The sequence below is a fragment of the Protopterus annectens genome, chromosome 15.part0 (assembly GCF_019279795.1).
Source record: "Protopterus annectens isolate FY-2018-M chromosome 15.part0, PAN1.0, whole genome shotgun sequence".
In the NCBI taxonomy this organism is placed as follows: Eukaryota; Metazoa; Chordata; order Ceratodontiformes; family Protopteridae; genus Protopterus; species Protopterus annectens.
The window spans coordinates 482,469,265-482,493,002 of NC_056749.1; the positions used below are offsets into that span (position 1 = coordinate 482,469,265).

General features: G+C 43.2%; 1 protein-coding gene across 1 annotated transcript in view; it reads right to left on the reverse strand.

Annotated features, from left to right (window-relative positions):
• Window positions 1-23,738, reverse strand: part of LOC122789775 (probable global transcription activator SNF2L1) — a 2,109,210-nt gene that overhangs the window by 75,695 nt on the left and 2,009,777 nt on the right. The gene's annotated exons all lie outside the window — the stretch shown is intronic.

A 23,738-nucleotide genomic window follows, 5' to 3' on the forward strand; every position in this document is an offset into this window, starting at 1 on the left:
TGACACTCATGCAGACGGACAATAGAGGTACGACTGATGAATCCTACAGAAATGCACTTTATAAGCACTTACACAAGTTCATGGATCATGCAATCCCTAACAGAACCAAGATGCTATCCTCCAAAAAAAGGAAGCCAATCTGGTGGTCCCCTGCCATAAACAAACTCTACAACAGAAGAAAGAAACTGTTACAAAAAAGAGTAAAATCCCATGATTGGAGGAACTCCCCGGTCAGCCTCAGAAAGAAGCTGAGATCCCTCATAAAATCCTCTAAAGCTAGTTACGAAAACAAAATTGCCACTGATTCTAAAGGCAACCACAAAGCATTCTATAGCTATGTCAAGAATCTCAATGGCAACACTCAGATCTGCTCTGAGTTACAGCACAATGGCACTAAATATACAGAACCAACTGATATTGACAACATCCTGGAAGATAAGTTCAGTGCTAACTTTACCCCCCCTCTCGCCCCCTAAAGGGCCCATCTCTATACCGGAAGAATGCAAAGTTTGTGTAATCACGGCTACACAGGTAAAAAACACACTCTCCAAAGCCAAGAACACAGCATGCATGGGACCTGACAACATCCCAGGCTGTGTTCTACACGAACTACAGAACGAACTGGCACCCCACCTAAATACCATGTTCAATCATAGCCTTACCTCAGGCTTTGTGCCCACTGAATGGCGCACAGCGATAGTCATCCCACTCCACAAAGGGGGAGCCATCACGGACCTCGGGAACTACCGCCCCATTAGCTCGACGAGCCTGGTCTGCAAGACTATGGAATGTATCATAATGGAACTTACAAACAATGACATTGGTAATCCCCAAACTCTGGACCCCACCCAGTTCGGGTTTGTAAAAGGACTGATCATGTCTCCTAAACCTGACAGACTTCTTTGAAGCGGTCACCAAAGCCATAGATGAGGGTAAGGTAGTTCACACAGCCTGTCTAGATCTCACCAAGGCTTTCAACACCATCCCCCACTCTGGAGTTACAGATAAACTCACTAAACTAGGTATAAATCCCTATGTCACAAGATGGGTTGCCAACTGGCTCACTGACAGAACCCACACTGAAAGCAGCAGACACCAAATCCGACTTCAGACCAGTGACAAATGGAGTACCACAGGGTTCAGTCCTGGGTCCTCTCATGTTTGGTAACTACTTCTCTGAAGTACAGGCTAACACAGAAAGTCTTTGGCTAACGAAGTTCGCAGATGACTGCAAACTAGGAGCCATAATCGAAACTCCTAATGATGTGGACATCCTACAAAAGAGCCTCACTGAGACAGATGCCTGATGTCAAAGCCATGGCCTTAAGCTCAATGCCAAAAAGTGCAATGTCATCCCTTTTAGTAAAAACTCTGTACCCATGAACTACCACATAGGCGGTATTCTACTTAACACCAAAAGTGTGATAAGAGACCTTGGGACACAAGTGGACAGTAGTCTCTCCTTTGATAATCACATCACTACAGTAGTGAGGAAATCCTTCTATGTGGCACACCTCATCACAAAAGGTTTCTCATCCAGGAAAAAAGAGGTCACTGTTCCCCTCTACTTGCCACTCATTAGACCCATTATAGAATACAGTGCCCTTTTGGTATCTACCTCACAAGACATCTACAACAACTGGAAAGGCCACAGAAATACCTCACAAAGAGGATTACTGGCCTCAAACAGATGCCCTAAGCAGACCGTCTCAAAAAACTCCAGCTTTACTCTGTCGCATATCACCTAATCAGCCTAACATGCAAAGCTATGTCAAACCCAGAGCTGTTGGACATGCTCCACTTAAAGAAATCCCAATCCCTCCGAGCTACACACTCTAGGGACCTAAACCTTGTCACCACAATAAACAGAACATGCTGCAGGGATAGATTCCTGTTCCAGAGACTTCCCATACTCTGGAACAAACTACTTATCTATATCAAACATAGCTCCTCATTAGCACTCTTCAAGAAAAATCTTGATGATTTGGATGGGAGATAGGAAATTCACCCCGGAGATCACTTCTGTGGCAATGCTCGACAGGGGCACAGGAAAATAATTTTCTTAGGTGGCGAAAGCCAGGGTACCTCTTTGGCTAGACTTATATAAGCCCTAGGGCCAATAGCCTAGTACCTACCTACGAACCTGTGAAAGCCTTGCTGCACTGGTCAAACTCTACCATTTGTATTAGTATTAATTTTACTCAGTATAATTGGCTACCTGTGTAAGAGCCTTAGAGTAGCTGACCGGTGGCAGTGTAATTACCTCATAGTCTGGGCAGAGGGAGCACAGCTTGCAAATTTGTGCCAGCCTTTCCCAGGTGTGTGTGTGTGTGTGTGTGTGTGTGTGTGTGTGTGTGTGTGTGTGTGTGTGTGTGTGTGTGTGTGTGTGTAAATCAAATATCCAAGTGTGTGTGTCAGCTACTGGGTAACAAAGTGGTGGTCAGTGTGGAGTCTTGTTTGGGGCCTGGAGAGAAAAACAGAGTCCAGTCCCAGGTTTGGAGTGTGCTCCCTGTGTGCTGTTAAGGGAAATTGTGCTTGGTGCAGACAGCTGCATCTGAAAATACTGTGTACATCAATCTTTGGTCCTAGTGGCCATCCCTCACCAGTGTCCGTGGTGAGGACTGAGGCTGCTTGATTACTGGCCTGGAGTAGGGACCTTCACAGCAACTTACCTCATTTTTGAAACTACTGATATTAAGTGAAGCAGTAACACACTCCTTTCACCAAAAACTCCGTCCTATGAAGGTACCCCTTTATCCCGTAAAGCAAAGTAAGAATTGGCAAATGCAATAGTAAGCCAAGGTGAAGCATTAAGCTTAGTAACTTTCCTAGGGTTATGGAAGTCTTGGATTCAACATCTAATACTTCCACGGACACGACCCCCCTACTTCTGAAACTTTCTCCATATCAGAAGAATTAACCTTAGTAACTTTTTTGGGGTCGTTGAAGTCTTCAGATTCAATAACTAAAACTTCCATAGATATCCCCCCTCTGCTTTTGAATCATTATCCATATCAGAAGAATCCTCCAGACATTCAGTAAGAAGATAGTGTTGTAATGAACCCCAGGCAGTTCACTAATAATGGGAATCGTATTTACATATGTAAAATTTGAGGGACTGGCAGATGAAAAAGCATGTGTGCATATCGAAGATGGTGACAGATTCATAGGTTCATAGGTTAGCACTAGGCTATCGGCCCTAGGGCCTATACAAGCCTAGCCAAAACAATTCCCTGGCTATTTCTTCCCACAATATTTACTTCCCTGGACCCCTGTCTAGCAGGGCGACTGATGTGATCCCCGGGGTGAACTTCCTATCTCTCCATTGCTTATAGACAATTTGGGTTTTAATGTGTTAGCTACTGTGTTGTTTACACTTTGAGTTTAGTCTTTGTTTGAATTGTGGTGGATTTTCTGTCAAGCTTAAGTGACTTGAATTACTTTGACCATCACCTTGCAACTGGATAGTTGTCTTCTTTGTTCACTACGTGGGGCAGTATGTTACTGAGTTGAAAACCACTGCAGAGCCTGGCAATGCATTTCTGCTTTTTAGTTTCCATGTGTTGGATGAGTCATATACTTCATTCTCCATCTGTCTTTGCTGAACATCTTGGAAGCCTTGGATACTGTGTTTCTCTTGGGGATTGGGAAGTTTGATAGGTAGTAATGTTTTTACACTTTGTTGATATTTGTCATCAGTAACCAGTCATTTGAACTCATTACAGCCAAATAACGCTTACAGATGTTTGTGCAGTTACATCCAACTGAAGCCTCTAGGCATCAGATATCACTTGCTCATATTTGCATTTATAATTCCACAACCATCCTACATACAAAATATTAAAACATTTCATCTTAAATCTTACACAGCGGCAAACACAACTGTATTGATATTTGACCAGATATTGTTGTTCAGATGATATTTTTATGTTACCATAAAAAAACACTAAGGTGGATGAACAAAATGCTGATGACAGTATGTTGGTGGGATATTGTAAGCTGTTTACTTAATTTTAAATCGTTTTTTTTCTCAAAACTTGCATATTTTCTGTCCCTGACCTAGCACTCTTGTGTGGGGTCATTTACTGCACTGTTATAACTTGATATTACCTGTGAACCTCTGCTATCTCTGAAAAAACAAAAACAAAAAAAAAAAATCATGCTTTTTTCCCACTTTTCTGAGATTTAAAAAAGTTCAGTTACAGGCTTGCTGTTTCCTGAACTGTTTGTAAGTTTCTGTGAGGCCATTTTTGCTTGGGCTAAAGCAGGCATGGGCAAACTACGGCCCGGGGGCCACATGCGGCCCGTTAAACGTTTTGATTCGGCCCGCCAAACTTGAAAAAATTTAATAAATTAACCTTGTTAATGTTTTATTTCCCCTGCAATTCTGATGTTTCCTCACTAGATGGTGCACTCTAGATATATTGGCTTTGTTCGGCTCTACCTTCGTGTGTGAACAGACCTTCAGCGTCATGAACATCAACAAAGCCAGCCACAGATCCAAGTTAACAGACCTACACCTCAGATCCATCCTGAGAATCGCCACAACAAAACTAACTCCAGACTTTGATGCTAAAAAAGGAGATCAACAACACTGCTCCCATTAAAATGTGTATGTCTCCGTGATACGCACGTTGTTAAAATAAACAGTGCGCGCAGATCAAATATAACGCTTCACAGACTGACTTGCTGCAACTGTTTCGTCCTTGCACTGGTCGTTGTTGACTTTTGGCACCAGGGAAACAAATTGAATAAAAGGAACAGGGCAAGTACATCTGCATCTCCTACCATTTTTGAAAAAAAAAGACAGTCAGGAGGAGAGTGATGGTGATATCATGAAGGATAACAGAACTTTCAGTGCTTTAAAATAAAATGGTCATTTATTTGATTTTCAGTGTTTAAAGACTCATTTCGAAGTCAGAGATTTTATTGTAATGCTTTTCTTCATTTTCATTGGAAATTAAAGCACATGTTTTCCCCATATCCCAAGATGTGTATTTTTCCCCCAATGAGGGGATGTTTTCAAAGCATGCCATCTATCTGCTACTGTTCCGGCCCCTTTGTCAAATGTTAGAACTCAATGTGGCCCACGAATCAAAAAGTTTGCCCACCCCTGGGCTAAAGGAAAGTCTCCCTGTTGATCAGTGGCAGTGAATAACATTGAGCAGCTTCCCTGCCCCCCGTAGGAGTGGTTACTGACTTGAAACTGTAGTTTTATTGGCCAACAGGGGTCATTTCCAAAACTCCTTCATCTTCCTCTCTTAAAACCTAGTTGCCTCGTGGTTTTGGCATCTTTTCAGGCTTGTTGGCTGTTGTTGAAGCACCCAAGAGGAGAAAATGCTGAGAGAAGAAGGTAGCCACTTTTGAGATTTTAAGTATTTTTTCTCTGTTTATTTGCTAAGTTTTTCTGCATAGCTGCCTAGTTTGAGCATTTTCTGGCTTGTTAAACTTGATTTCTGCATTGCTAGCTGTATTTAGAGCACAACCAAAAGTTGTTTACTGAATTTCCTGTTTGCACTTAATTTTAAATCGTTTTTTTCTCAAAACTTGCATATTTTCTGTCCTTGACCTAGCACTCTTGTGTGGGGTCATTTACTGCACTGTTATAACTTGATATTACCTGTGAACCTCTGCTATCTCTGAAAAAACAAAACAAAAAAAAAAAATCTTGCTTTTTTCCCACTTTTCTGAGATTTAAAAAAGTTCAGTTACAGGCTTGCTGTTTCCTGAACTGTTTGTAAGTTTCTGTGAGGCCATTTTTGCTTGGACCAAAGGAAAGTCTCTCTGTTGATCAGTGGCAGTGAATAACATTGAGCAGCTTCCCTGCCCCCCGTAGGAGTGGTTACTGACTTGAAACTGTAGTTTTATTGTCCGTTTTGGGTCTATTCCTGCTTCTTTCCAGCCCCTGCTATCAAGCACGCCTTAACGTGCTTTAGCGCGATTTAGCGCGGAGTTGCCACTAGAGCAGCATCGGGCAGCGCCGGTTTAACAAGTTTAAACTTCTTCTGGCTCCATAAAGTCTGTTCTTCAATTTTTCCTTTAGAACTGCTCTGTTAGGAACATAAACAGTTTACACCTTCACTAAAAAGTGCAGCACCTGTTCCTAATTGCTTTTTCTTCTCAAAAAGCTCATCACTTGTCTTAAAAGCATATGCCTTGTCTTATAAGCATTTTCTTTGCAGGTCAAGCACTCCTATATTATACAAATCCCTCACTTGCAACCCCCCCCAGGAGTGCCCACTTCCCTGCTAAGCCCTCTACTTTTCTGTCTCATACCAATTCATAATTCTTTCTAGCATGTCGAAGGGTCAGATGCTGGCGTCCTCTCCTGCCCAGTTGGTGAATCTGGGAATTCTGAGGCAATGTTACAATTGCCTCATGTACACGGACAACCCTCTCCTCCTCCCACATAACACTAACACTTGCGAGATGCAGCTATTTAGCCAAACTGGAGGCTGAGCTCTCTCAACTCAGGACTGGCAAGACCAGGCAGGAGGAGAAGGCAACTACACACACCACAATACAAGTCTCACATAACTCAACCACACCACTGAATCAAACACATAAACACACTAAGACATACTCGGAGGCTCTGAGTAAAAATTTACCTAAACAGCAAAGGCCTCCAAAGCAGACACCCAAGCAACTGCAAACTCAAGACACCACACAAACAACACATAAAAAACAAAATCAGTGTGCAAAGCAGTCACTGCCCTTAAGGCCAAATACAACACCAAACATACTTGTCATAGGTGACTCCATAGTCAGACACACTGACGTCCCACTCACCAGGCTGAACAAGGAAAAGGTCACGGTAAGCTGCCTATCGGGCGCTAGAATCCACCACATAACACAAGCACTAAGGTCACTCCACGGCAAGTACAAGTATGACACAGTCATTGTCCATGCTGGTGTGAACGACCTGAGACGTACCTCCCTGGACTACATGAAAAGAGACATAGAGGAGCTCTCTGATTATGTAGCCCAGGCAGGTATGATCCTGACCCTGAGCAGTATCCTTCCTTCACCACGAATGATGCCACAATATAGTGACAAGATGATCAGCTTTAACAATTGGCTTAATTTCTGGTGTCATTCAAAGGGGATCCAGTGTCTGTCTGCTTGGGATGACATGCTTGACAAGCCACGCTGCTTCGCAAGGGATGGCTTGCACCTGTCACCCCTGGGATTCCGGATATTGGCTAAGGCTCTTGCCACCCCCATAGTGCCTTTTTTTACGCAAGGCTCAAATTCTAAACCTACCACCCTAGAAAACAAAAACGGGAAGAAACTAAGGGTAATGCCGCTCAATGCCAGAAGTCTAAATCTCAAAATGCACGCACTCGAGGCCCTTCTCAGTATGGAGAACATCGATGTCTGTGCTGTGACTGAAACCTGGTTCAAGGCTCCTGAGAGCACCCCGGCACTATCAGGTTTTACCTCATATCATGCGTTCTGGCCCCAAAACCCGGACCATACCACAAAAGGAGGGGGTGTATCCATATTCATCAAGGATACCCACACCTCCAGGTTGGTGGCTACGCACGAAGCATCGGAAACCATCCAGGTGCAATTAACCATAGGCAAAACTGCTCTACAATTTGTAGCATGCTACAGGCCACCCTCTCAAACTCAGGAAACCCACACAGCCTTCCTGAAGACACTGGAGGGTATAAATGTATCACCAAACACCATCATATTGGGTGACTTCAACTAGCCGAAAATAGACTGGGAACATTACTCAGGCCCCAACTTTCTAGCCCAAAGGTTCCTGGAGTTCATAAATTCAAATGCCATGGAACAACTAGTCACCGTCCCCACAAGAGGAGAAAATATACTAGATCTCATCATCACAAACATGGGGACAAAATGCTCCACACCGGAAGTATATCCCTCTTTGGTGAGATCAAATCATAAACTAATCTCACTAGAAATCCACATCCCGCCCCCACCCCAAACAAAAAAGACCACAGTGAAGAACTTCTCTAAAGCAAACTTCACACTACTCAAGACAGGTGTGGTATCCTTCAAGGCCCCGGAGCCAATGGAAACCACAACCCAAGCTGGGGAAGCCCTTACAAATGCCTTCTATGAACACCTTCAGGACTGCATGGATCAGGCAATCCCAAATAAAACCAAGACTCTTTCCACCAAGGGCAAACGTCCAGTCTGGTGGACCCCAGCCATAAACAAACTTTACAATAAGAGGAGAAAGCTATTACATGATAGAGCAAAATCCCAAAAAGGGAAGGCATCTTTGATCAGTACTAGCAAGAAACTACGATCCCTCATAAAATCATCCAAGGCCAACTTTGAGAAAAAAATTGCCATAGATTCAAAAGACAATCATAAGGCCTTCTTCAGCTATGTCAGAAACCTGGGTGGAAACTCCCAGATATGCTCAGAATTAGTCCAAAATGATACAAAAATCACTGAACCCACAGACATTGCCAACATACTGGCAGACAGGTTCAGCACAAACTTCACCCCCCTCTCCCCTCCAAAAGGAGAGATAACTATCCCAACAGAGTGTAGGCTCCCAGACATCTCAAATGCGCAGGTGAAAGCTGCTCTCTCTAAAGCTAAAAACAGCATCAGTGGGACCGGATGGTGTCCCGGCTGTGTGCTACATGAACTCAATGAAGAACTAAACCCGCACATAAGGCAGCTGTTTAATCTTAGCCTTACCACAGGATATGTGCCCAAGGAGTGGCGTACGGCAACTGTGGTCCCACTCCACAAAGGCGGTGCCTCTACGGACCCTGGTAATTACCGCCCCATAAGCTTAACAAGCCTGGTCTGCAAAGCTATGGAGAGGATCATAATGGAACTCATAAACAAGGACACAGGGGACTTGCAGACCTTGGACCCAACCCAGTTTGGCTTTGTCAAGGGCAGATCTTGCCTTTTGAACTTGGTCAACTTCTTCGAAACAGTTACCAAGGCCATTGATGAGGGAAAGGCAGTCCATACAGCCTACCTTGACCTTGTAAAAGCTTTCGACACAATACCCCACTCGGGTATCATAGAGAAACTTACCAGCTTAAATGTAAACCCATATGTCACAAGATGGGTTGCAAACTGGCTAAAGGACAGAACCCACAGGGTTAGAGTTGCTGGAGCCATGTCAGACTCCAAGCCAGTTACAAGTGGTGTCCCACAGGGCTCAGTCCTTGGCCCCCTATTGTTCGGCATCTACTTCTCAGAAGTACAGGCAAACATAGGAGGACTATGGCTGACAAAGTTTGCAGATAACTGCAAACTGGGTGCCATAGTGGATAGTACATCGGACACAGACATCCTTCAGAGGGGTCTCACGGAAACTGATAGCTGGTGCCAGAGCCATGGCCTGAAGCTAAACGCAAAAAAGTGCATAGTCATACCCTTCGGGAAAAACAAGTTAACCCCAAGCTACCATATAGGTGGCAACCCACTAAGCACAGAAGAGGTTATCAGGGACCTGGGTACCCAGGTTGACAGTGGCCTCTCGTTTGACACTCACGTTGCTAAAGTGGTTCGAAAGACCTTCTACATTGTCCATCTGATCATGAAGGGATTCACATCCAGATCAAGTGAGGTCATTGTTCCCCTGTACTCTTCACTTATCAGACCAATGATCGAGTACAATGCCCCATTCGGGATGTATCTCACCCGACACCTGCAGCAATTGGAGAGACCCCAAAAGTTCCTCACCAAAAGGATAAAGGGACTCCAAAACCTGTCATATACTGCCAGACTGAAGAAACTCCAACTCTATTCAGTTGCATACCGTCTGCTCAGAGGTGACCTGTGCCTGACATACAAGGCCATGACCAACCTGGAATTAATGGACATGCTCCACCTCAAAAAATCCAAATCCACCAGAACCACTAGAGCAAGTGACTTAAACCTTAGCACGGATATAAATAGGACGTGCTGGAGGGATAGATTTATCACCCAGAGACTCCCCATGCTGTGGAATAGAATCCCGGTCCATGTGAGGCAGAGCACCTCGCTGGCTCTGTTCAAGAGAAATCTTGACCGGTGGATGGGAGATCGTAGGTTTACCCCGGGAATCATCTCTGTGTCACTGCTGGACAGAGGCACAACAAACTAATGGGCACATTATTTCTAACATAAGGGGTGGCGTAAGCCACATAACTTTGGGCTAGGCTTATAAATGCCTTAGGGCAGATAGCCTAGTATAAACCTATGAACCTAAAATATTGCAAACTTAATAGTTGTTTACTGTGACCTAAAATCCTTTTTAAGACCTAGAACCTAACGAATACTACCACTATAAAAACAGTTTGTGCTGAAGAGTTTTAAATTCACACTTTTCTGTAACCTCTCTGGTTCCAGAGATAAGAATACTTGTATGAAATGTGAGGACATAATTTTATTCTATCAAAAAACTTGAGACTTTGCCCACTGGAAACTGTAGCGCAAACTTCCAGAGCTCCACTGCAGGAAATTAGTTAATTCCATGTGTTAATACTACATTATGTGCTTACATTATCACTAAGTTATGTTTATTTTCAACTTTGTTGTGTTGTGTGTTGTGGCTGGGTGCAGACTTTTATGTATTTAAGGAATTTGTCTGGCAAGATGTCTAACTGAAAGTATAACAGACTTTGAAAATTACTAGTGCTTCTATTTTTGGACCAGGTTAGACTTTGATAGTTACTCTACAGGGCCTTGTTGTTGTTTGGTGTACCAGCAATGTTTCCAGTGCCCCATAATTGTGTTGGTTGTTTTACTTATGCATGTTAATTTAACAGCAATTCATTTTTGCAACAAGTATTTGTTTATTTCATGGTGTTTATTTGCTTTGCTTATTCTTTATTTCTGAAATGATCTTAGGGTTTACTTTTTTTAATGATCTTAGGTTTTAAGCTTTGTAATAAAAGTAAACCTCCTCTCACTACAACTGTCATAAAGTCTCTTACTGCAAGCAGCAGTTAAGTGATCAAAAACTTCACAAGAATAACACTATTTGGGGAGTTCCAAGATGGCTGCACACTGAGTAACAGCTTGTTTCTAGCTTTCAAAGTGTTAAAACAGAAACTCAGCAGAGGCCAGGAGACTTGTGTTTATGGGTGGATTTCAGTAACTGGCCAGTAAATACACTGCCTGGATGCCAGGAATAAAGAAATACAGAAGACCTGTAAAAAATCAGCTACAAAAAGTGAGGAAGAAACACTGACTAGGGAGAGTTCTGCAGCTGTTCAGCAAAAACTAATCCAACCTTCAGACATCACTTCCAATAACCTACCTACAACTGCATACAGGCCTGGTTGAAATAAACAAAATACTAATAAGAGTATATTAACACAAACAACAAAAGTCTGGTACAAATGGAATAAGCTTTAAACAAGTATTCAGATGAGATGATAAAGCTTCAAAGATCAGAGGTTGAAATGAAGAAAAGGCTGGGTGAATATGAGACTGCTCAGGAGAGATGTTTCAAAAAAATAACAGAATTGAGGACAGAGCACTTTGGGAAAACTTGAGATTTTCAGCTATACCAGATAAGCTGTAAGGAACAGACTGCATTAAATATATGAAAGCACAAATAAGCAACTGGAGTAAAATTCCACAGCAGGACTTATTAGTTGAATGGGCACATCATGTGTATGCTCCAAATCTAGCTATAAGAAAGCAACCTAGACCTTTTATACTAAAGATGCAATCCTACCAGGACAAAGAGCTGATTTTGTCAAAACTCTGGCAGAAGGACAAAATACTAACAGCAGGTGACAGCAGAGTGTTTGTGGAGAATGATTAATCATTGTACGCCAAGCAAAAGAGAAGTAAATTCATCCCTCTACTCAGAGAATGCTGAGATGCAGATGTGAGATTCAAACTGCTGTATCCAGCTGTCTTCAAGGTATTCTTCCTGGAGGGACAAAATCATTTCTTGATGAAATGCATGCTAAGGAGGAAATACAAAAGTTTGTCCAACAAAAACTGAGCTGTGAAACAGAAAGAGATTCGGCTTCTTGCTCCTCTGGTTATAAAGACCACAGAGAGACTGCACCTGTGAAACATTTTCCAGTATTTCAGTGGAAAATGTTGGAGAGAAGGAAGGCAGCATGATAGCGGACTAGAAGAATCGACAGTACATTGGAAATGAAGCAGAGACAAGATATGGGTGATGGAGAAGAACAGCAATAAAATCAGTAACTTAGTGTGGGATTACAATCCAATAATTATATTTGTGAAATATGACAGCACAAGAAAATCTGGAAATATTGGACTTCTTCAAAATCTGTTAGCTGAGTGGGGGACTCAAGTATACGCCCTACTTCATGTCATTAACGTTCGGAAAAAAATACTTTGGGGATGGGAAAAGAGGGGAGAATGCTAAACGTAAGTAAAGAAAACACTTTATTTTCCTAATAGTATTGTATCTGTGTTGCATGGTTTTCTTTGCATGCTGTTTTTGGGTGTAATGGGGATTGTAAACAGGTGGTGTTTTTATTTTTCTCCCCTCTTCTCTTTTTCTTCTTGTGCAGTTTTGCGAAACATAGGCAATGTAATGATTTAAAAAAGGAGCCTGGTTAAGAAGGCATGACAGAGTTCACAATAATGTGCTTTTTTCATTCTTACATGGGTAAATGATTGATTAAGGACCTTTGTTTTAAGACAGAGAGCAAGTATGAAAAAGAATATTGTATTGTAAGTTTTTTTTTCTAGCACTGCAAATATGTATACTAAGTAGCATTTCTGCAGCTGGTCTTCATGCCTCCATGGAGACAATCTGATAAAGGGAAACTGGAGACAGTCTGGTGTAGGGGGAATGGCTGTGGGAAAAGAAGAAAAAAAGAACAGAGAAATTGACTAGGAAATAATGTTCCCTGAAAACAATTGGGATTTTCCCGGGTGTGACAGCTTTAAAGATAATACAAAACCAGTTAGACTTGAATTAAAGTTATCTCAGTTTTTTAAATATGCAATGGGGATATTAATATAAATAGGTGCTTTTGTTTTTTTCTTGTTCACCTTTCTTCTCTCTTTTTCCTTATTCAGTTTTGAGAAATGTAGGCATTGCAATGAAAAAAAAGAGGAGGGGAGGAGATGGGGCTAGAGCGGAAGGGTCTGGTTAAGAGAGTATGACAAAAGAAAAATTAGTGCACTTTTTCCTATGCGTGCATACAGAAAAGACTGGGGGGGGGGGGGACTAGGCATTTCCAAAAAAAAGAATATAGAATATGGTAAGACTTTTTTTCTGAAAAAACAAGGTACCCTTAGCAGTTTTGTGTCTGGTTTGCATGTCACTAGAAAACAATTTGATAAAGAGAAATGGTTTGGAGAAAGTGTTTACTGAAAGCATTCAAGTGTTTTCTCAACTGGTAGAGTTATAAATATATAAAATAAATCAAAAAGCACTAACAGCACAGGCTATACTATATGCCTTAGCATGACTAACCTTTTTGGTTAAGTTTAGCCTGTCTGTGTAGCTATCAACATAGAACTTATGTTCTTATTAGGAAGCAAAAAGTCCAATATTTGAAGATATACATAGTTTTGTGTGTTACTGTAAAGTTCATATATTTTAGGAGTTTTTTTTGGAGGGGGGGTTGTTTATTCTGTTTGAGGGCTTTCAAAAAAAAAAAAAAAGATATGTAAGATGTGACATAGGTGCAAATGGATATGACATGAAACAACTTTATAAAAGACCAACCTGCCAAACAGTATATACATGTAACATAAAAGCTGGAACTAGACATTTAGCAAAAGAGCAGTTACATATACAAGGTGGTAATAATAACTATATAAGAAAATGATGCTTTCTATAATGTCTTTCAATCAAAATGGTCTTACAGATAAATATAAAAAAAAAAGAGTAGTGAACTGTATTAAAAAATGTTGAGTGCAAATAGCTATGCTACAGAAGACACACCTGGAAAGGACTGAATATGTGAATTTGATAAAGAAAGGTTTTTGGGATGGTTATTCAGCAGAATATCTGGGGCAAAGGAAAAAAGGAGTACTTATATTAATTGCAAGAAGAGCTCCAACAGTAATAGAAGAGGGAAAAAAAGATAATAATGGAAGATACATAGTACTAAGGGGCTACTGGCTAGGGAGGAGGATTACACTGGCATGCATTTACATCCCCCCCTAAAACTGATTTAATGGAGCTTAAGAAAATTATGGGAGAAATAATCAGCTTTCAGCAAGGAATATTACTTATAGGTGGAGACTAGAATTTGGTTTGCAGTAGTGGAGATGTGTCTGAGGGGGCCTAGAAGGGAAAATATAAAAAGGGAGGGTAGATTTTTAAAGAAATTTATGAAAATGTTTGGCATGGAAGATGTGAATTCAGTACTAAGAGTTTGCAGTGAATTTACATGTTACTCACTGGGATACAAAAACTGGGCTACGCTAGATAGATTTTATATCTCACAGGAACGTGCATTTAACTGAAGGCCTTGAAACGCACCCGATAACTATTTTAGATAATGCACCAATAATAATTAAAATAAAAATGCACGGTAATGAAATGAAAATGAGACACTGGCACTTTCCTACCTACCAGATAAAAAGAGAGGAATTTAAGTAAAGGGTTGTGGAATTAATTCAAGAGCTACTAAAGAAGATAGAATAATATTCTGAAAACATAGCTAAGGAGTGGGATAAAATTAAAGCGGAGTTTAAAGTTAGGCTGCAAATAAAAGAAAGGGAGATATGGTTAAACAGTAACAAGAATTATTTATAGGGATTGACAAATGTTAAAGCATTACAAAACAGGGAGAATCTCTCAGAACAAGAAAAGGAGCAACTGCAGAATGCTAAATAGAAAATAAGAAATTACCTTGATAATATGCACGAGTTTAGAAAGATTGCTGTTAGCAACTGTTTTTTGATAATAATTCTATAGCACAAAAACTTCTAGCACAACAACTTGGACAACAAAAAGTGGAAAAGGCAGTCACTAAGCTTAGGGAGCCTATAACAAGGAAGATAACAAAAAAACCTGTAGAAGTATTAAAATATTTCAGAAATTTTATGAAAATTTGTATAAAGCAGAGAAATATGGAAATTAAGAAAAGGTACAAATGGAAATGTTTACAGAAGAATTAAATATGCCAATGTTAGAGGTAGAGGAGGCTCAGTTGCTAACAGTTAGGATAGGAAGGGATGAGATAAAAATGGCTATGTATAATCAATCTACAAGTTCCCAGCAATAGATGGTATTCCTGTGGAAGTTTGAAAGTTAGGAGGGAAAAAACTGCTAAAGAATTGGAAGGTTTTGTTTAACAGTATTTTAAGAGGAGGAGAAGTACCAACATCCTGAAAGAAGGCGGTGGTAATGGTAATACCTAAGGAGGGTTAAGATCCACCGGATCCAGCTTCATACAGGCCCATTTCAATACTAAACCATGATTATAAAGTGTTTATGTCTATACTGGCTAAAGGAATGGCAAAGTGATACCAAAATTGAAAGATATGGATCGGTGTGGTTTTGTGGAGGAGAGGCAAACATTTCACAATATTAACAGAACACTAATGACCATCCAGAGGGAAGCAGAATCTAAGAAAGCACCACTTTTACTGGAGGGTCTTGGTGCAGAGAAAGCATTTGACAGAGTAGACTGGGACTTCATGAGCAGAGCTATGGAAGCATTTGCTTTCCCTGATACAATTATAAGGTTGATTAGAAGAATATATTAGGGATCAGAGGCGCAAATTAAAGTGGGTGGGGGTCCTCTTCGATAATTGCTGCTTGAGTAGAGGACCCAGGCAAGGCTGTCCACTTTCTCCTTTGTTGTTTGCATTATATTTAGAACCACTGGCAAAGAAAATAAGGGACTCACAAATTCAAGGATATAATTGGGTGGGTAGTCAGGAAAAGCTGGCTCTATTTGCAGATGATATTATTTTATACATGACAAAACTAAAAAGGGACATTACAGTGCTGTGGAACATTTTAAGACAGTTTCAAATCTTCTCGGGATACAAAATTAATGAAGCTAAAACAAAGGCAATAGCGGTAAATTATGTACCCACACTCAAATTCGTCCAACAGTATCCATATCTATGGGGACATGATAAAATGAAGTATTTAGGAGTATGGATTAGAAATGACTCTGTGGTGGCAGCTAAGGATATGTGGTAAAAGACTAAACAGAAGATAATAAAAAACTGAGAAACTGGAAGTTTTGTTATATGAATATGGATATTAAGATACAAGGCATTAAAATGTTTGTAGTCCCTTTAGTCTTAAACACAGGTCAGGCATACTTTTTTCAACTGGAGAAGCTGTGGATAGCAAATAAAAAAGAGTTGAAGGATTTTATCTGGGAAGGGAAGTCAGCAAGGATCAAGTGGGATAAGTTGATTCTACCAATAGAACAAGGTGGACTAGGATTACCTGATTTGAAGGGGTATTTTAGAGCAACACAGTTAAGGCTGTTATACATAGCATAAGCAGAAAATGAGAAGTTATGTACCTACCATACCGTTCCATGTTAGTTGTCTTCTCTCGCCTTCTTTCTTGCTGGATGGGTTCGGAGCCGAACCTCGGCTCCGACTCGGCCTATACTAAAGCTCGAGAGCTAATTTTACTGGCTTGAGACAACCCTATATCCCATGATGCTAGGCGGTAACTACCCAGATCTCGTTTGGTAGCTGAGAAACAATAGCCAATTCAGTCTCCCCTCTGAGGTGGAGGAGGAGAAAGGAGAACTCCCCAAATATCACTACCTGAAGCTATATCTACCCCAGGACCAACTGTCTGGGCTTGGAATAGTGCAAGATAAGGTCCCTTGGAAGAAGGGGAAAACCTTTCGGTCTGTCCAGGCTAGGGGGATGGTGGGCGGGACGCAAGAAAGAAGGCGAGAGAAGACAACTAACATGGAACGTTATGGTAGGTACATAACTTCTCAATGTTAAGTTGTCAATCTCGCCTTCATTCTTGCTGGATGGGACCGCGTCCCTAGCACCTTCATCTTGGGTGGCTCATTGGAACAGACTCTTGAGAACGGTGGAACCAAAATTTGCCCTGTTTCTGGAGGCCATGTACAATTTGTAATGTGTAACAAAGGTATGAGGAGAGGCCCAAGTGGCTGCCGCACAGATAGTGTCTATTGGCACTCTAGCTTGAAAGGCTGCTGATGTAGCTAACGCTCTGGTTGAATGGGCTCTTGGCCTAGTAGTCAATTCTTTACCTCTGAGTTGATAAATATAGGTAATCACAGAAGACAGCCACCTAGACAGGGTCACCTTGGATACCGGAAGGCCCTTTCTACTTTCTGCATAAGATAAAAATAGTTGATCCAGATTTCCTGATTTGTTTAGTACTGTCCAGATAGTAGCAGAGTTGACGATGAACGTCCAGACAATGTAGTTTGTGCTCCGCCTTGTTTGAATAATTAGGGAAGAAAACTGGAAGACCAATAGATTGATTTAAATTTGTCTGAGAAGCCACCTTGGATAAAAAAGACGGGTTAGTTCTTAGAGAAACTCTGTCTTTATGGAACACTAAATAAGGAGGACGAATGCAGAGGGCATGAAGTTCAGATACTCTCCTAGCAGATGTAATGACGACTAGGAAGAGTGTCTTCCAGGAAAGTAACTTCAATGAACAGGAGGCCGCAGGTTCAAAGGGAGGGAGAATCAAGGATGCTAAAACTAAGTTTAAATCCCACTGTGGTGGGGGGGTCTTTGATCGGAGGCCTGAGTAAAAAGATACCTCTGAGGAATGCCTTGCAAAGCTTATGGGACATGATACTGGAGTCTGACAAGCCTATGTGAAAACTTGAAATGGCTGCTAGCTGAACTTTTACTGTGGAGGACGAAGATCCTGAATGAAAGATTTCAGCTAGGAAATCCAAGACCGAGTGTATTGGAGCAGTGAAGGGATCTATGTTCCTAGCCTTTGCCCAAAAGGAAAAACGTTGCCATTTACTAGCATAGATCCTTCTGGTGGAAGACTTAAGGGAAGCTACAATAATATCCCGGACAGAATTTGAAATCATTGGAAGCCTGGTTAGGGACGGAAGTGAAGCAACCAAGCTGTGAGGTTGAGAGATTGAAGGGATTGGGTGCAGCTGCACTGATTGATGGGCCAAAAGATCTGGCACTGGATCCAGATGCCAAGGCTGCTCCAAAAGATAGCGATGTAGGAAAGGGAACCATATCTGTCGAGGCCAATAAGGGGCAATGAGGATCATCTTCGCTCTCAAGGCGGTAGCTTTCTGAATTATCTGTGTGATTAATGGAAAGGGTGGAAAGGCGTATAGAAGACCCGAGGCCAATCGTGGACTAGAGCGTCTCTGGGGGGATGGCCTGGAAGGGGGAAGAGAGTGAAGAAGTCGAGGGACTTGCTGTTTTGTGGTGTTGCAAAAAGATCGCAGCAAGGAATCCCCCACTTCCAAAATATTTTGTCCGTCACTGATTGCTTGAGAGACCACTCGTGGGGCATGAGAATAGCTCTGCTCAGCCTGTCCGCTATGACGTTGGACTTCCCGGGGATGTGCGTTGCTATCAGAAACAGCTGAGAAGAGATCGCCCATTGCCAAAGTCTGAGTGCTTCTCGACACAGGGGATAGGACTTGGTTCCTCCCTGCTTGTTGATATACCATACTACGGACATATTTTCCGTCTGAATTGCAATAGTCCCCAAGGGAAGAGAGTCTTGGAGGGCTTGCAACGTCAAAAGCACTGCTCTCATCTCCAGGACGTTTATGTGCAAGTGGCATTCGACGGGTTGCCATGTGCCATGGACTGTCCTGCCCTGAAAATGCCCCCCCACCCAATCAGGGAGGCATCCGTTGTGACTGTGGCGACCGGGGGGGGGGGGGGGGTAAATGGTCTGCCTTGATGGACTTGAGGGGAGACCATCCACCAAGATAGATGTTTTCTGCAAGATAGAGTTATTAAGATCTTGTCTGTCATAGGGAGCTGTTGGAAGGACCACTGGGAGAAAAGCATCCATTGAAGAAGCCGCATGTAAAAGCGGGCAAGGGGAAGAAGCGTGATGGCTGCCGCCATGAGACCTAATACTTTCAGAACATACCTGGCCTGAATTTTGTTGCTCTGAAGGAGGACGTGAACATGAGTTTGAATATCTAAGACCCTCTGCTCTGTTAACTTTGCTGAGAGCTGAATGGTGTCCAAGGTGGTGCATATGAAGGTAATAGACTGACAAGGCGACAAGGCAGACTTTTTGAAACTTAGAGAGATACCCAGCTCTTTGCAAATGCGAATGGTGTAATGTCTGACTAGAAGAAGTTGACGCCTGGTGGTGGCAGTGAGGAGCCAGTCGTCTAGATATGGAAACACCTGGAATCCTTGACATCTCAGGTGAGCCGTAACCGCTGCCATACATTTGGTGAACACTCGGGGGACTGTAGTGAGACCAAAGGGCAGGGCTCTGAACTGGTAGTGACTGGCTCCCAGCCGGAAGTGGAGAAACCTTCTGGAGCGCCTGTGCATTTTGATGTGATAGTACGCATCCTGAAGGTCCAATGAGCACATCCAATTGTCCTTGCCCAGAAGGGGTAAAATGGACTGTAGCGTGACCATTCGGAACCTCGTTCTTTTTACAAACTTGTTTAGTTTGCTGAGATCCAATATTGGCCTCCAGTCCCCTGTTTTTTTTGGTACCAAAAAGAACTTTGAGTAGACTCCGGATCCTAGTTGGACTGCTGGGACTGGCTGGATGGCTCTCTTTTTTAGCAGCTTTGATATTTCTAGTGCTGCTTGTTCCGTTAGACTGGGTGGAACGTCTGGAAGAAACCCCATTTGAATCGTTGGGGTTTGGATAAAGGGGATTTTGAAACCCTCGGATATGATCGACTGCACCCATTTGTCTTGAGTGAGGGAGAGCCAGGCTTGTGGGTACAGCGATAATCTTCCCCCGACTGCCTCCGAAGGTGGACAGTCGGGCAGCACCTCAGGGATGCTGGAAGGGCTTATCAGAGAGGATTTCTCTGCTACCCTGATTCTGCGGATCCCCTCTGCCTCTTGGACGGCGTCTGTTGTTGTTGTTCCCCCCTCTGCCTCTAGGGGTGAACTGACCTCTTGTGTCAGGCGTGACTCCTTGGGATTTGCGGAACCAAATTTTTCCACCTTTTGACCCTTAGGATATGGTCTAGTTGGGGTTGAAAAACGGACTCCTACGGCAGAAAGAGTCTTGCCATCTTGTTCGCATCTGGTCAAAGTATCTTTCACTTGAGGTCCAAACAACCATCAAAGGGGGAGTTAGTGAAAGACGCCTTGAAGGGGTCTGCGAAGTTGCAAAGCCGCATCCAGGCGTGACGCCTCAAAGCCACACCTGTGGCTGCGGCCCTACTCGCTCCATCGGCTGCATAGGAAATAAGCCGCATGGAGGAATTGACAATGGAATTCAGGGTTCCTAGCTGTGAGTTAATTTTGTCCTGCGACCCAGCAGCTGATGGATCCTGTAGAACCTCACCCAGTTCTTTAAGAATGTCTCTTTGAAGATGGGTGAAGTGGCATAAGTAATTCAGTGACCGCATGGCAAAGGTCGCTGATGAGAACATCCACTTGCCGTACCTATCCATTGTCCTAGATTCCTTGTTAGGCAGATGGATAGGCACTGAAGGATCAGCCAGTTCCTTCTTGGTGGCTGCCGCCACCACCATGGCATCAACTGGGACACCTTTAGATAAAAATTGCTTATCAGAAGGGGCTGTTATAAATTTGGAAGGCCTCCGTGGGGTGGGTCCCATCGAATCAGGGGCCGTCCACGCCTTCCGCACCACCCCTTCCATAAGGGGGTCGAAGGGCGGAGACACCCAGGAGGTGGAGGGTCGAGAACCAAAAGCCTCCAGGTAAACCGACTCATCCTCGGAAGGATTAAGGGAAGACCAGTTCCCCCTCTGTTTAAGGATTTCAAGGATGTCAGAGAAGGAGACATCCTCAGAAGGGGACCTTGGGGATCCTTCCGACTCATCCAAGTCGGTATCAGATGTGACGGACTCAGGGGAGTCCACATGCTTCCTCTTACATGTCCTCTTACGCGGGGGTTCACCTGATGGATCAGGAGAAACCTCGGAAGAGGAGGATATTCCCAATGGGGAAACCTGAGGCGTTGGATCTCTATGGCCAGGGGCGAGAGAGTGGGAAGAGACCTCAGCAGGCACTACAGTGGGAGGAGCTGATGGAGCTGACCGTAGAGCAGGCACTGGGGCCAGTACGCTCCTCATGACCTCGAAGGCGTCTCTATCAGGCAGGCTAGAGAGCTCCTGCTCCGAAGAGCTAGGAACCCCAGCTGGCACCGACAGGGATGGCTCCGAAGCCGATGTCAGGGCCAAACTCACCAACGCTGATGCTCCGAGAGGGAGAACGGGGTCAGACAAGGGTCCGATGCCACTCGCCCCCTCGGAGTCGGCGAGAGAGTCCAAGCTCCCGGATCCCTCCAAGGATGGCACCATGGATGAGATCGGAGCAGACGACGGAGCCGAAGGGGGAGGTATCGGCTCTGATGTCACAACAGTCACGGCTCCGAGAAGCTCTGGCTCCGAACACTGGGGCAGAGTCAAAGGAGGAATAATAGGTTGTATGGACGTAGCCGCTGTCTGATGAGACGGGCTGTGAAGCATTTGGGCCAGTGCCTGAGACTTTAATAGTCTGCTTACCACCCTCTCAAGGTCATGGTCGGGAAGACTGAGAGGAATGACTCCGATGGCTCTGCTCCGAGAGTAAAGGTGACCTCGGAGCCGAATGGATAGATTCCAGAGATGGAGATCTGGATCTCTTGCATGTGGAGGGCATCGAGGTTGATGGAGCTGATGGAGCCATAGACACGTCGGCTCCAGCCGGAGCCGACACTGAAGATTGAGTCTTAGAGGCATAGGCTCCAGCCGGAGCTGATGCAGGCAGCTGCGATACAAAGGTATCGGCTCCGGCCGGAGCCGATAGTGTCGCAGAAGGTGAGCCACCAACCGAAGGCTTAGAGCATGGAGCCGACGGTTTAGGTGGCTTCGAAGGCTTCCCTGGCACGGACTTAGCTGGGGAACCTTCGGGCTTTAATAAGCCCCTCAGGATCAAATTATTCCTGCGCTCCTGCAAGACTCTTGGGCTGAAAGCATGGCACACCGAGCAAGAGTCCTGCAGGTGCAGGGGTCCCAGGCAATAAACACAAGAAGTGTGACTGTCTGTCAGAGACATCTTCTGACAGCACGAGTCACACTTCTTGAAGCCTGAGACCTTTGTCTCCTTCGACATATTGCTGTCGAAATGAAAACAACAATTGTAAAGATAGAAAAAACACACACACACACACACACACACACACACACACTCAAACAGACAGGGATACAGGGATACTAAAAATACACTCACACAGCTAAGAATCCCTGTGAGGGAACTAAAAAATAAAACGGAAGGGCCTAAGGCCTAACCTAGGGTGGGGAGTATGACTGGGATAAGGGATAAAAATAGGAACTAAAAATTTAAAATAACCCGAAAAACTAGCCTATTTAGAAAATATATATTACTATTCTAGGGGAAAACTAAGTAGAAAACTAAGATTTTCTGAAAATTATTCACTAACCTGTGAGCCGGTAAAAAGAGCACCTCGCTAGCGAAAGCGGCAAACGAGATCTGGGTAGTTACCGCCTAGCATCATGAGATATAGGGTTGCCTCGAGCCGGTAAAATTAGCTCTCGAGCTTTAGTATAGGCCGAGTCGGAGCCGAGGTTCGGCTCCGAACCCATCCAGCAAGAATGAAGGTGAGATTGACAACTTAACATCTAAAATTCAAAGTGGAAAGAAATGATGCTGATACAGGGAGGAAACTCAACAAATAAGGAGAGACTGGGATTTTGGATGCAGACTCTTAAGGAGAACAACCAAAATCATACAGAGTATTATATTCATAAAATAGCAGGGAGTATTCTAAGAACTAAACCAGTATGAGAATGGACAAAAGAGATTTTGCCAATAGGGATGACTTTGGTCAGGGATACAAATAATAAGCAAGAGGGGGCTGGAATTTATTGGGGAAAACTGGCAAAGGAACCAAGGTATTGGGAGCAAATAATTAGAAAGGGAAAGGTAATAGAATGGGAAGAGGCCAAGAATTTATTTGGACTACAGGTTAGAGATTGGGTTCCCTATCAAGGATTGGTATCAGAGTATAGGCAAAGAGAAAGAAATAGGGGGCTTCAAAATGTAAGACCAGCACTGGTAGAGTTTTTAATAGAATGCAGAATAAAAGCTGCCGTTCCCCCAAATATGCAACAAAGTACAGAAGATTTAGAATCTTTGTCTGGAAGTGTTTACATAGGTATTTTTATACCCCAAGTAGACTCCAGAGAATTTTTCCTCAGGTGGATAGCAAATGTTGGAGGTGTGATGGGCAAGAAAGAGGTAGCTGGGAACATATTTTTTGGGAGTGTAATGAGCTAGCAAACTTTTGGGATTCCCTGCAGACTGCTCTGTCAGAAATGCTGAGTGAGCAGATTGGACTGATTGGTGAGATGATTTTTTAGAGTTATGTTACAGAATCGGAATTGCCTAGACAGAGTAAAGTCTTGCTGAGTCTAATTATGGTGATTGCCAAAAAAGTAATTACTAGAAAATGGAAATCAAAGTCTAGATCAGCTTTACTACAAGCAGTGAATATAGTAACAGAGATAAAACAACTGGAATTGGGATCTTTAGAAAAGGGAAGGAGCAAACTAAATAGGAAAAATGGCAACTCTGGGAACAATAATATGCAGAGCAGGAACGAGGTTTAAGAGGCAGGATTTGAATGAGCCACATAATGCTTAACTGGC